Source organism: Bubalus bubalis, chromosome 18, assembly GCF_019923935.1.
Source record: "Bubalus bubalis isolate 160015118507 breed Murrah chromosome 18, NDDB_SH_1, whole genome shotgun sequence".
Lineage (NCBI taxonomy): Eukaryota > Metazoa > Chordata > Mammalia > Artiodactyla > Bovidae > Bubalus > Bubalus bubalis.
The window spans coordinates 30,588,620-30,601,803 of NC_059174.1; the positions used below are offsets into that span (position 1 = coordinate 30,588,620).

General features: G+C 39.2%; 1 long non-coding RNA gene across 2 annotated transcripts in view; it reads left to right on the plus strand.

Moving 5' to 3' along the window:
* The first annotated feature begins 463 nt into the window (after positions 1-463).
* Positions 464-13,184, plus strand: part of LOC123330398 — an 86,477-nt gene continuing 73,756 nt past the window's right edge. For both annotated transcript variants that reach the window (XR_006546275.2, XR_006546276.2), the window contains exons 1-2: positions 464-566; positions 6,150-6,218. This is a non-coding gene — a long non-coding RNA (uncharacterized LOC123330398). The remainder of the gene's footprint in view (positions 567-6,149; positions 6,219-13,184) is intronic.

Below are 13,184 nucleotides of genomic sequence, written 5' to 3' on the forward strand. Positions count from 1 at the left end.
TGGGATCCCCAGGCAAGAATATTGGAGTGGGTTGCAATTTCCTCCTCCAAGGGATCTTCCTGACCCAGGGATCGAACCCACATCTCCTGCATTGGCAGGCAGATTCTTCACCACTGAGCCACCGGGGAAATCCTTTGGCCTCTTTTAGCATTCTCTAAAGATAATACTGAAGTGCAAGGGAGGAAAGTGTTTTAAATCAATTGTGCTGGGTCAGTTGGACAATCAAAGGAGAAAGAAAAAGGTATTAATGCATCATAGTGCTTGCCACAGTTGGAGGAGTGGTTGGCAGGACACGACCTCGGGTGAACCTGCTCTTTGGGCTCAGGCAGAGGCTCCATACACCCTGCCTTTGAAATGTATTAGTTCAGCCCATGGTTTCCACAGCTGTGGCCAGTTTAACAGTAAAGCGTGATGTGTTATTGAGACAGTGATGTGTTATTTAGACCATCTGCACTGAATATCTGACTGAACCCTGTTAAAGCGGCCATGTAAGCTTTTAAGATTCTGGTGGCTGGGTGCAGAGACCTACTCCTCTCAAGGTAGGAGGACAAGGATGAGTCTCCCATGTAAGTTCCTTTGCTTTTTATAAACAAACATTGAATTCCAGATATTAACTGTAGAATTACATATGAGAAAGAATAATGAAGCTCCCAGAGGATACATAAGAGATCATCATTACCTCTTTGGAAGAGGACAAGGATTTTGGAAGAGGAAGAGGATTTTCTAAACAGGACAGTAAAAGTGTTAAATGTTGAAGAAAACAGTTGCCTGTATCACATTATATGAAAATTGAGAGCTTCAGTGTATTCAAAATCTCTGTTAAGAGGGTTGTCAATGAAAAGAAAAGCCCGAGAGGCAACTTTACTGTTAGGCAAAGTAACTGCAGGGCTTTAATGGGTTTGCAAGCCAAGGAAACCCTGTCCAACCAGGTTTTACAAAGTGAGCCCCACCGTTGGGGCAAATGGGCTGTAGACTATAACGGTAAAATCTACAAACAAGGTGAGAAAGCCATTCAGTCTTGACTGATTGGTGGGCAGCGGTAATAGTAGTTCACTTTTAAATTCATTTTTGGCTCACTGGGTCTCTCTTGCTGTGCTTGGCCTTCTCATTGTGGTGACTTCTCGTTGTGCCGCACGGGCTCTAGGGCAGGTGGGCTTCAGTAGTTGCGGTGTATGGGCTTAGTTGTCCCTCGGCAGGCGGAGTCTTCCCAGACCAGGGATTAAGCCTGTGTCACCTGCAATGGCAGGTGGATTCTTAACCACTGGACCACCAGGAAGCCCTGTAACAGTTACTTTTGTTCAGACTTTGCAAATGTCCAATTATTACTGGATTAAAGTCATAGAGACTCTGCTGTGGGGCCATAGCCTGGCCAAGTCTTTCTTGCCTCCTTCAGGAGCAGTGTAGGAGGGGTTCTTTTTCCCTTCAGGTTTGAGCCACCGAATAACAAAACCTAAACTAAGATCAACACAGCATAAGCTTTATTCAGTAGCTAAGGAATGGAGAAGCAGGAACTATTTTCACAGATCAACATCTTGCCCATGTGGCAAGACGGATTTAATTTTAAAATGTAAGAACAAAGGGAGAAGGCCTGAGGCTATGACAACCCACTCCAGTATTCTTGCCTGGAAAATTCCATGGACAAAGGAGTCTGGTTGGCTTCAGTCCATGAGGGTCTCAAAGAGCTGGACACAACTGAGTGACTGAGCAATAATGGGTAGGCTTACGCACTGGTCTTTGGGGAAGGGACAGGGCTTTTTCCAGGGAGTAAGGTGCCACCCACTTTCTATGTTTTGGTCCTTAGTGTCTAGTAGCAGCAGCTGGTAGGTGTGACATCTAATATGCTAATATAGTAAAAAGAACTTATAATGAGACTCAGGGTCTGTTGGAGGTCAGCTCCATTGCCATCTTGATGCCAGCTGGTTTTTGTTGTTTGTTGCTTCCTTTCTTACCTCTTTACCCTTTAAAGATTTGTGTTAACTCTAGCTAAAGGTGGGGTTTGGAGGGCTGTGAGCAAAGACCTGAAGCAGCTCTGACAACAAAACTGTAGGCAGGTATTTCTGCAAAGCGAGACAACCAGATAGCCATTTGTTTTTCTCAATCTATTCCACTCCCCATTGCTCTGCAGACTATTATCAGTCATTGTCGTGTTTCTCATGCTAACCCTGGCCTCTTTTCTGTATTTCCATTGTCAGAATGACCAAACATTTCTATAGAATGAGGGACAATGGTCACATTAAATATTTCACATTCAGAATACATAAAATAATTCTGATGAATCCCTAAGGAAATGATGAATGACCCAATAGAAAAAAGGGTATAATACTTGACAGCACTTCACACAAGTGGAGATTCAAAGGGCTAATGCGTCCGGGAAAGGTGATCAGCCTCCTTAGGAAAAGCTTATGGAAATCACAGCGTGGTACACCTGCCCACTACCCGAAAGGCCAGAGGGGCGAGGCAGACAGTACCAAATGTTGGCAATGATGGGGGAGGCGTTACGGATGCTCCTGATATTAACAGTTGGTTCAATTGATAATATGTTGAAGTTAATCATATTTTATGAGCCAGAAATATTGCACTTAGTTATCTACTCAACAGCAGTTCCGTATCATTTATTGGTAAGACTTCGCTTTCCACTTCGGACTAAGTTGGTGACTTTGTTGCAAATCAAGTGATCCTGATGGTGTATTCCTAAACAGGTACCATGTTTATTTTGCAGAGATGGGCAGGGTGCCCCATCTGCGTACTAAGTACTGTGGGGAGGGGTAGGGCAAGTGGACCCCAGGCTAGTGGCAGAGATGGGGGTCCCAGCGTCAGGAGCCAAGCTACTCCAGGAGCGAAGAGAAACCACAGAAAGATAAGCATGCTGGAGTGGAGCAGGGGTCTACCTCTGCCGCCCATACTTTCTGAATTACCATGCTGTTAGGAAAGGTCTTAAAATCAGGTACTGGAAGCCCTTGAATTTGTTTTTCACGATTGTTTTGGCTGTTCAAATTATAGCTGAATTTGGGGCGAATTGGAATTTTTTTAATGTTATTTTAGTTCATTTATTTATTTTTTTGGCTGCACTGGGTGGGTCTTGCACTGATGCCAGTGGGCTTTCTCTCGTCGCCCTGTGTGGGCTTCTCATTGCTGTGGCTTCTATTGTTGCTACCGTGGGGTCAGCAGTTGTAGCACCCACGGGCTTAGTTCCCTGAGGCACGTGGAATCTTCCCATTCCAGGGATGGATCCAGCATCCGCTGCACTGGCAGGCAGATTCTTAGCCACTGGTTCACTAGGGAAGTAAAGTAATTGAAATATTTAGTAGTTTTGAGTCGTTCAAAGGAATCAGGGACATTTTAGGGTTTGTTGTATTTTTAAAAGTATCACAATTCTGGCTGCTGTTTTCTACAACTTTGCTAATAAGTTTGAATTATAGCTTACTTTATACATTCCTTCTAGCTCCCTGTGAAGTTTATGAATACAAAACTAATTAACACCCATAGAAAACTGGAACTTAATCTTTCCGTTTTTCCTTCTGGGTGTGTGTTTGCTTGTTTTTTGTTCTTCCTTTCATCTCCATTCAGTGTGCCCATCTAAATTCCTTAAGTGTTCCGGTACTAATTTCATCCAAAATAATAGTGACCCAAGACTGGCCATTAGCATTCTTTCCAGTGCTAAGATATAACCCATATTTGTGTTTACAATAGAGAGCTATAAATTACACTGAAATACCACTCAGTTAGAGTCATTCTCCAAGATTGTAAAGAGATGGATGGCCTCCAGGGGAGGGTTGTCACAAAAAGGAAAATCAAGCCAGCTGAATAATACAATAAGTCTCTCTAAAAGGCTAGCTCAGCCAAGCAGGGATATGAAAGGTGGCAGCCTTTGAGGAGATGGCTGACAGATTTCATTTGTTGAGGATCAGATCTTGCCCTGGTGTCACATGTCATATTTTCCCACCGCCCTTTTGGTGTTCAACAGGCACCCTCTCCAGGTGCTGTCAGGGGAATATGCAGAGGCTGCCAGTTAAACAGCAGGCGTGGTTAGGTCAAGTGTATAAAAAAACGCCTTCTTCTCCCCTCCTTGCCTGCTGAAAGGTTCACACAGAATATCTAGTTGAGTTACTAATCATATGGGAAGAAAGTGAAACTAGAATGAATAAATTTGACCCCCTTCTTCCTTCCTTTTTCCTCTCTTTCTCATCCTTCCTTTCTCTTTCTTTCCCTCTCCTCTTCCCAGCCTCCTTCTCTGCCTTTCTCTTCTCTCCTTCCCTTTTCCTTAATTCTTCTTTAACCCCTCTTATTTTCAGTGTTATTTGCCTTCCCTAGCCCAGCCCACTTACCTGATTTCTACTTCTCCCTTTCACCTTGTAATTAAAGCCTTATAGTAATATTTTTGTAATTATTTTCTGTGTTTTCTTTTGATAGTCTGAGATGAATTCTTCCAAAGATTGTCTAAAGCTCGTGCTTGCTTCATCAATTATCTTTTTAAAAGTATTAATTTATTCATTTGGCTGTGCTGGGTCTTAGTTGCAGCATGTGGGATCTAGTTCCCTGACCAGATATCTAACCCAGGCCCCCTGCACTAGGAGCTCATAGGCAGCCCCTGGACCACCAGGGAAGTCCCTCATCTATTATCTTCAAGATGAGTCCCCTTGACCTCTTCGATCTTGCTTCTCTTGATTTCCTTTGTCTTTTTATACCCTGTGTGTGCGTGGACATGCTGTCCCTGAGGGCACTGTACTCAGCACCAAGAACTAAAACATGGGCAAATATTCACCTCTGACCAAGACATCAACTTATTCCTTCAATCACTTCTTAGTTTAACAATTGAGGATTCCTATCTGTGTGTTAAGAAGGAAGTCAAAGCCTTCCATGATAAAGATCATTCAGAGTTTACTCAAATTTAATCATAGTATTCAGGGCTTTGCCATTTACATATGAATATATATATATAGATTGATATGCACTTTAAATAAGCACAATTTTCTCTTGCAAGGAAGCAAAACAAAGTTTGCTTCAGTCTGAGATTCTAATGCCTGGCTGTCTGTATGAGTTTATGATTCTCAGTCAGCTCTGATCCTGATCCTACCCTATTCTCTTTTCTATCCCCAACTCAGACATTGACAGTCTACTTTAGTTTCCCCAAATCATTTCAACAGACATGTTTGAATCTAATAACCAAAAATTAATATGATGATACTATAAAAGGGAACCAGGCATCTCAACCAATTTTCCTCAGCACACCTGAGTATACTGTGTGTGTGTGTGAGCATGCGTGCTAAGTTGCTTCAGTCATGTCCAGCTTTTTGCAACTCTATGGACTGTAGCCCACCAGGCTCCTCTATCCATGGGATTCTCCAAGCAAGCATATTGGAGTGGGTTGCCATACCCTCCTCTTTTCTACCCAGGGATCGAACCCAAATCTCTTATATCTCCTAACACTGGCAGGCGTGTTCTTTTACAAGTAGGGCCACCTGAGAAGCCTCAGTATATTGTGTATTATGTTCAAAAGTTTTTTTATTTCTCTGTTATAGTCACACATATGCACAGTATATACTGTATAAGTCATACAATAAGTCTGGAGAAATGTTTTGAATAAATCATCTTGCAGTAATTATTTTTTAGTGTACTATATTTTGAATGATATTTTGAACAATCTAGAATGGACAATTTCAAATTATAAGTGTAGGTTTTAAACCTATACTATTACAATTATTTGAGAAAGTTATAGAAACCTTTTGAATAATAGGTTTTCATGTATATTTGTACTAATAATATTCACCACACGTACCTTAAAGTTTGAGGATCAAAAGCAACCTTTGAAAAAGTGCTTGTAAGCAATAAAGGTACTATCATCATTTATATCATTAACATTGATGTTATTTCATAAATATTTGGGAAAATGGCAACATAATAAAATTATTTAATTTCACAATGATTAATTTTAATAAAGTTATAAAGCTCAACAGACACATATGCATATGTGTGTGTGTGCCTGTATGTGTGTGTATATTTATAATTATAAATTACAAATAGTCTCTGTGTATAATTAGAAGTGTTCAATATGGAATATTTTTGCAAAATATTCATTTTCTCATGGCTAGGATTTGATTATTCCCTACTTAAAATTTAGTACTAAGTTGAGCCTGATGCTTTTTTCATAGATGCTGGCAGAACACATGAAACTGTTTGGTCAGAGACAAAGAACTTCATCACATCTCATCAAAGATACAGTAAGTCACATGAGTATCCAAATGTTTGTATCAATTCCACTTGCCCTGAAAATCCCAAGCAGGACATCTAGACAGATGTCTGCATACACAGAGGGTTGTAACACAGAACGGGAACACTGAGCTTAAGAAACCAACGATTTTATAGCAAACAGGTTTTTTGTAAACCTTTGTCCCTGAGGAACATGTAACCTCACCCCTCAGTGGCTTGCTGAAAACACAATCCTGAGAAATGGCTCAGGTAATGTGTTCAGGCATGAACTGTGGACCAGCAGCACATGTGGAAACGAAAGCGATGCAGGGAGAAATAAATAAAATTTCACCTGTTGACCTGAAACTATCACAACATTGTTAATCGGCTATACCCAATACAACATAAAAAGTGAAAAAAAAAATTGAATTTCCTTATTAAGAAAAGTAAAAGTTGGCTCTACATAATCTGGTATTAACCATAATCCTGGACTTTGCTCTAATATTTTAAACACAGACTTAATATAAAAATGACTTTGTTCCAGCCAAGTGAGATTGAGTCCACTAACATTTACTTAATGCCTACTATGTGTCTTTCTCTAGGTTGGGTGCTTTTTAGCTAAGCAACCATTCAGTGCAAAAGAAACCATTCCAATAAAAAGGCTTTCAAAAATAGCTATTTCAAACAGCCGACTATCTGAGAATAGGCAAGGCGAAAAGGAAGCTATTGTCTAGTAGTGATCAATTTCAAGCAGTTTCAGAATGCCTCTGGTGATATCATTCTCACCATCTCATAATGTTTTGCAAGTTGTTAGAAGAGAACATTAAATCACCCGGTCAGTAGAGCTATTCTCTTCCCTATAACTCATATAAATCCACTGTGTACAGGAAATCATCATTTAATCACTCCAATGCCATTCTCATAGATAAAACTCTGCCTCTTTCTTTAGAATTATGTTACAGATGTTGCAGAATCTGTTTATTCACACAAAGGAAAATGTCAAAAAAAATGTACAGCTTCTGTCCTGATGGAAGGTTTATGCATGTCTGTGCACACCCCCCCATACAGACTGACCTCTTTCCATCTCTGTCACCCTTCTAACAATCATCCTGTTAACAATATCTCTCAACTGCAGTTACCAACAAATTATTCTATGGTTTGCACTCTGATGTACTCCATTCTCTTATACACTATTACAGTCTTGGGTAGAGTGATCTTTGAAATGTAAATTCAGCAATTTATCTCCATGGTAAAGCCATCCAATGGTTTATCCTGTTTTTGTTGGGTGAAAGCAAAAACTCCTTATTATTTACAATCCCCTAGATTTGCTAGATTAGGAGTCTGAAAACTGTGGCCCATGAGCTAAATAAATTTGCAATGTTATTTGTAAATAAAATTGTATTGGTATATAGTCATACATTCTTATCTATTGTCTATGGCTGATTTTGCACTACGGTCAGAGTTGAGTAGCTGCAACAGGATGGTAAGGCTTGAAAAATATAAAAAATAACTTTTAAGTATATTTATTATTTAAATCCAGAGAAGGCAATGGCAACCCACTCCAGTACTCTTGCCTGGAAAATCCCATGGATGGAGGGGCCTGGTGGGCTGCAGTCCATGGGGTCGCTAGGAGTCGGACATGACTGAGTGACTTCACTTTCACTTTTCACTTTCATGCATTGGAGAAGGAAATGGCAACCCACTCCAGTGTTCTTGCCTGGAGAATCCCAGGGACGGCGGAGCCTGGTGGTCTATGGGGTCTATGGGGTCGCACAGAGTCGGACACGACTGAAGTGACTTAGCAGCAGCAGCAGCAGCATTATTTAAATAATAATTTATTATATATATATTTATTATATGATAAACATATTCTTTAAAATTTCTTATTTATTTTTGGCTACACTGGGTCTTTGTTACAGGGTATGGGCTTTCTTTATCTGTGGCAAGTGAAGTCTACTTTCAAGTTGCAGGGCTTCTTGTTGCTGTGGCTTCTCCTGTTGGAGAGCATTGGGTCTGGGGCGAGCAGGCTTCAGTAGCTGTGGCATGTGATCTCAGTAGTTGTGGGTAACAGGCTCTAGAGTGTAGGCTCAGTACTTGTGGTACTACTCAGGCTTAGTTGCCCTGAGGCATGTGGGATCTTCCCAGACCTGGGAATGAACCCGTGACTCCTGCATTGGCAGGCAGATTCTTAACCACTGGACCACCAGGGAAGTCCTGTATTTTTTTTTTTAATTGAAGTATAGTTGGTTTATAATATTGTGTTAGTTTTAAGTGTACAGCAAATGGTTCTTCTCCATTATAGTTTATTATAAGATATTGAATATATTTCTCTGTTCCATACAATAAATCCCTGTTGTTTATCTATTTTCCATATGGTTGTATGCATCTGTTAATCCCTTACTCCCAATGTATTCCTCTTCCTCCTTCCTCTTTGGTAACCATAAGTTTGTTTCTATGTCTGTGAGCCTGTTTCTGTTTTGTAAATAAGTTCATTTGTACTATTTTTTAGATTTCACAAATATGTGATATCACATATTTGTCTTCCTCTGACTGACTTCATTTAGTATGATACTCTCTAGGTCCATCCATACTGCTGCAAATGGCATTATTTCATTCTTTTTTATGGCTGAGTAACACTCCAGTGTATGTATTTTGCATCTTCTTTATCCATTCAGCTGTTGATGGTCTCTTAGGTTGCTTCCTTATCTTGGCAATTGTCAATAGTGCTGCAAGGAATGTTGCAGTGCCTGTATCTTCTCAAATTAGAGCTGTTGTATTTTCCAGTTATATGTTTTCTGGATCATATAATAACTCTATTTTTAGTATTTTTTTAAAGCAACTTCCATACTGTTCTACATAGTGACTGCACTAATTTACATTCCCACCAACAGTGTAAGGAAATTTCCTTTTCTCAACACCCTCTCCAGCATTTATTATTTGTAGACTTTTTGATAATGACCATTCTAAACACTGTGAAGTAATATCTCATTATAGCTCTGAATACATTACTCTAATAATTAGCAATGTTGAGCATCTTTTCTTGTGCCTATCGGCCATCTGTGTCTTCTTTGGAAATGTGTCTGTTTAGGATTTCTGTCCATTTTTTATTCGGTTGCTTGTTTCTTGCTATTGAGTTATATGAGCTATTTGTGTATTTTGGAAATTAAGCACTTCATGGTTGCATCATTTTGATACTTTATCCTAGTCTGTAGGTTGTCATTTTGCATTGTTTTTTGGTTTTATTGCACAGAGTTATAAGTTTGATCCCAACTGTTTATTTTTGCTTTTATTTCTACCGAATTTGTATTCTATTGCTGCATAACTAACTACAGCAAAATTATCACTTTAAAACAATAAAAATATATAACCTGCTATTCCCAAACCCCACACCATGGTACCCCATGAACATCTGGAACAGTGTTCAATGAATCATGAAACTTAAACTCTGAAGTGAAAGTGAAAATGAAGTCGCTCAGTCATGTCCGACTCTTTGCGACCCCATGGACTGTAGCCTGCCAGGATCCTCCGTCCTGGGATTTTCCAGGCAACAATACTGAAGTGGGTTGCCATTTCCTTCTCCTGGAGATCTTCCCGACCCAGGGATTGAAGCCAGGTCTCCAAGAAAGTCTAATTAAATATTTAATGCAAAGTGTTTGAAAAGCAAGGAAGGTAATATTGCCAATGCATCGGTTTTTTGTTTGTTTGTTTGTTTTGTTCAAATAGTTCTATTACTACAGTCAAATATGTATGATTTAAAATGTTGATTGCTAGAAGGAAAATAACCAGATAATAAGGACTGGTAAAGGTCAGTTTTCATTCCAATCCCAAAGAAGCAATGCCAAAAAATGCTCAAACTACCACACAATTGCATTCATCTCACAGGCTAGCAAAGTAATGCTCAAAATTTTCCAAGCCAGGCTTCAACAGTATGTGAACCATGAACTTCCAGATGTTCAAGCTGGATTTAGAAAAGGCAGAGGAACCAGAGATCAAATCGCCAACATCCGCTGGATCATTGAAAAAGCAAAGGAGTTCCAGAAAAACATCTATTTCTGCTTTATTGACTATGCCAAAGCCTTTGACTGTGTGGATCACAATAAACTGTGGAAAATTCTGAAAGAGATGGGGATACCAGACCACCTAACCTGCCTCCAGGGAAATCTGTACGCAGTTCAAGATGCAACAGTTAGAGGTGGACATGGAACAGCAGACTGGTTCCAAATCAGGAAAGGAGTACATCAAGGCTGTATATTGTCACTCTCCTTATTTAACTTATATGCAGAGTACTGGATGAAGCACAAGCTGGAATCAAGATTGCTGGGAGAAATATTAATAACCTCAGATATGCAGATGACATCACCCTTATTGCAGGAAGTAAAGAAGAACTAAAGAGCCTCTTGATGAAAGTGAAAGAGGAGAGTGAAAAAGTTGGCTTAAAGCTCAACATTCAGAAAACTAAGATCATGGCATCTGTCCCATCACTTCATGGCAAATAGATGGGGAAACAGTGGAAACAGTGACAGACTTTATTTTGGGGGGCTCCAAAATCACTGCAGATGGTGACTGCAGCCATGAAATTAAAAGACGCTCACTCCTTGGAAGAAAAGTTATGACCAACCTAGACAGCATACTAAAAAGCAGAGATATTACTTTGCCAACAAAGGTCCATCTAGTCAAGGCTATGGTTTTTCCAGTAGTCATGTATGGATGTGAGAGTTGGACTATAAAGAAAGCTGAGTGCTTTGATGAATTGATGCTTTTGAACTGTGGTGTTGGAGAAGACTCTTGAAAGTGACTTGGACTGTGAAGAGATCCAACCAGTCGATCCTAAAGGAAATCAGTCCTGAATATTCACTGGCAGGATTGATGTTGAAGCTGAAACCCCAATACTTTGGCCACCTCGTTCAAAGAACTGACTCATTTGAAAAGACCCTGATGCTGGGAAAGATTGAAGGCAGGAGGAGAAGGGGATGACAGAGGATGAGATGGTTGGATGGCATCACCTACTCAATGGACATGAGTTTGAGTAAACTCCGGGAGTTGGTGATGGACAGAGAGGCTTGGTGTGCTGCAGTCCATGGGGTTGCATAGTGTCGGACATGACTAAGTGGCTGAACTGAACTGAAATAATGGATAGAAAACTTGAAAGCATATTTAGCCAAAGAATGTATTACAAAAGCAAAATAAGGAGATAAAAATGATGTTCAAAATCAGTAGTAATTAGGGAATTACAAATCAAATTAAAACCACAATGAGCTATGAGTATATAATTTAGTAGTATAGCTAGACCTAAAGATCAGAATTACCAAAAATTACAGAGCAGGGGTTGCCTGGAGCATGGGGTGGTTGTGAAAATTTAGTGCAAAGTGGTAATATGGAACTTTCCGTTATAATGAAAGTGTTCTAAGTCTTGACTGTGGTGCTTATTTCAGGACTACACACACTTGTCAAAATCCATCCAGCTATACATTTAAATTGTACTCTTTAACTATGGAATTTGCATGGAAATTATACCTGAAGAAAGGTGTTTAAAATGTTCATGCTGTTACCTCCCCAATCTGCCTATAGAATTTTTATTTTAAAAATGTTTAGTTTCCAAAGAATCCTTTAAATAATGCTACATGCATCCACCTATACATACTCACACACATATGTACATGCCCATGGAAACAGGTAGTTGTGAAAAGCTAGGCTGATAATAAGACTGATAGATGCTAGACTAGCCTCAGATCCAGGGGAATTCAAATACATATAAGGTAAGGTACAGGGTAAACAAAATAAAGCCAAATCTAGAGAGGAGCATTGAATAGACACCTGACTGGTAAAAAGAGAACTCTGTGGTTGTGTGTGTGTGTGTGTTTGAAAGAAGAATGCTGCAGTATATGATTTTATACTCTTGACCCTTCAGTCAGACACCAACTATTTGAGTGAATTTTTATGGACTTTTTCTCTTCCAAATAAATAGACTTGATTAAAATGGAATGGAATAGAGAAGGAGGTTTTAAATGCTGAATTTTAAATGGTGACAAAAATCGTATGTATGAATATGCATGTGTGCATGAGAGTACCATGTGTTAGGATCTGGATATAATTTGGTAAATCGTAAATGTTCATTAATCCATAATTTTTTTGTTGTGCTAATGTGAATCTGGGCTGTTCTGAGTGCATTTTTATATTATCCTACAATTAATTCTCATAATAATTTTTAGATGAAGATGTTGGTATTTCCAGCCAGTTATGTGAAACTCACTTCTGTCGTGTATTTAGAACCAGTATTGGAATAAGACACAGGAAAGCTGGGGATGGACATAAAAATAACAGATTAGTAAACAATAATTGCAGAAGGTACAAAAGGTTTTTACTAACCCTTTATAAAACATGTCACTGTCTCAAGTATATACTTAGAAACAGCTCACTAGAGAGAAATTTGGAATCAAATAAATTAGGGTCCCAAAACATGTCTTGCACAGCAGAAAACCAAGAGGCCGTGTTCTTAATCCCAACAGTCTTTGGGTTAGCACGACAAAACCAAGATACATGAGCTAAGTAAAGTAAACCATCCACAGTGAGATCATTGAATCTCTCTCTCTTCTCCCCTCAACACAATTAAAGACTCTGAATTTTCCCATTTTTATGAATGGGAAATCTGTGCATTGATGCAGATGGTATACAGAGTTACATAGCATATAATTTTGAGGTGTACATTTGAATACCAGCTGATTTATATTTAAGGATTATACACATAACAATTATATGGTTTTCTTTCTCTATTTTATGTGGAGACTTCAGTTTCAAAAGATAGAGTTTGATTATCTAGGCCTGCAGTGCTAAGGTATTAGGATTGCATACTGGAATTATAGAAAGCAATATACAATACATTTTTGGGGGTACAGCAAATGACACATTTGTTTTTTAGAAGGAAAAAAAGTCACAAAAATGTTACACATTCAAATCCAAACTACTCTCAATCTTTATATTTTCAATATCTAAGTCCTCCT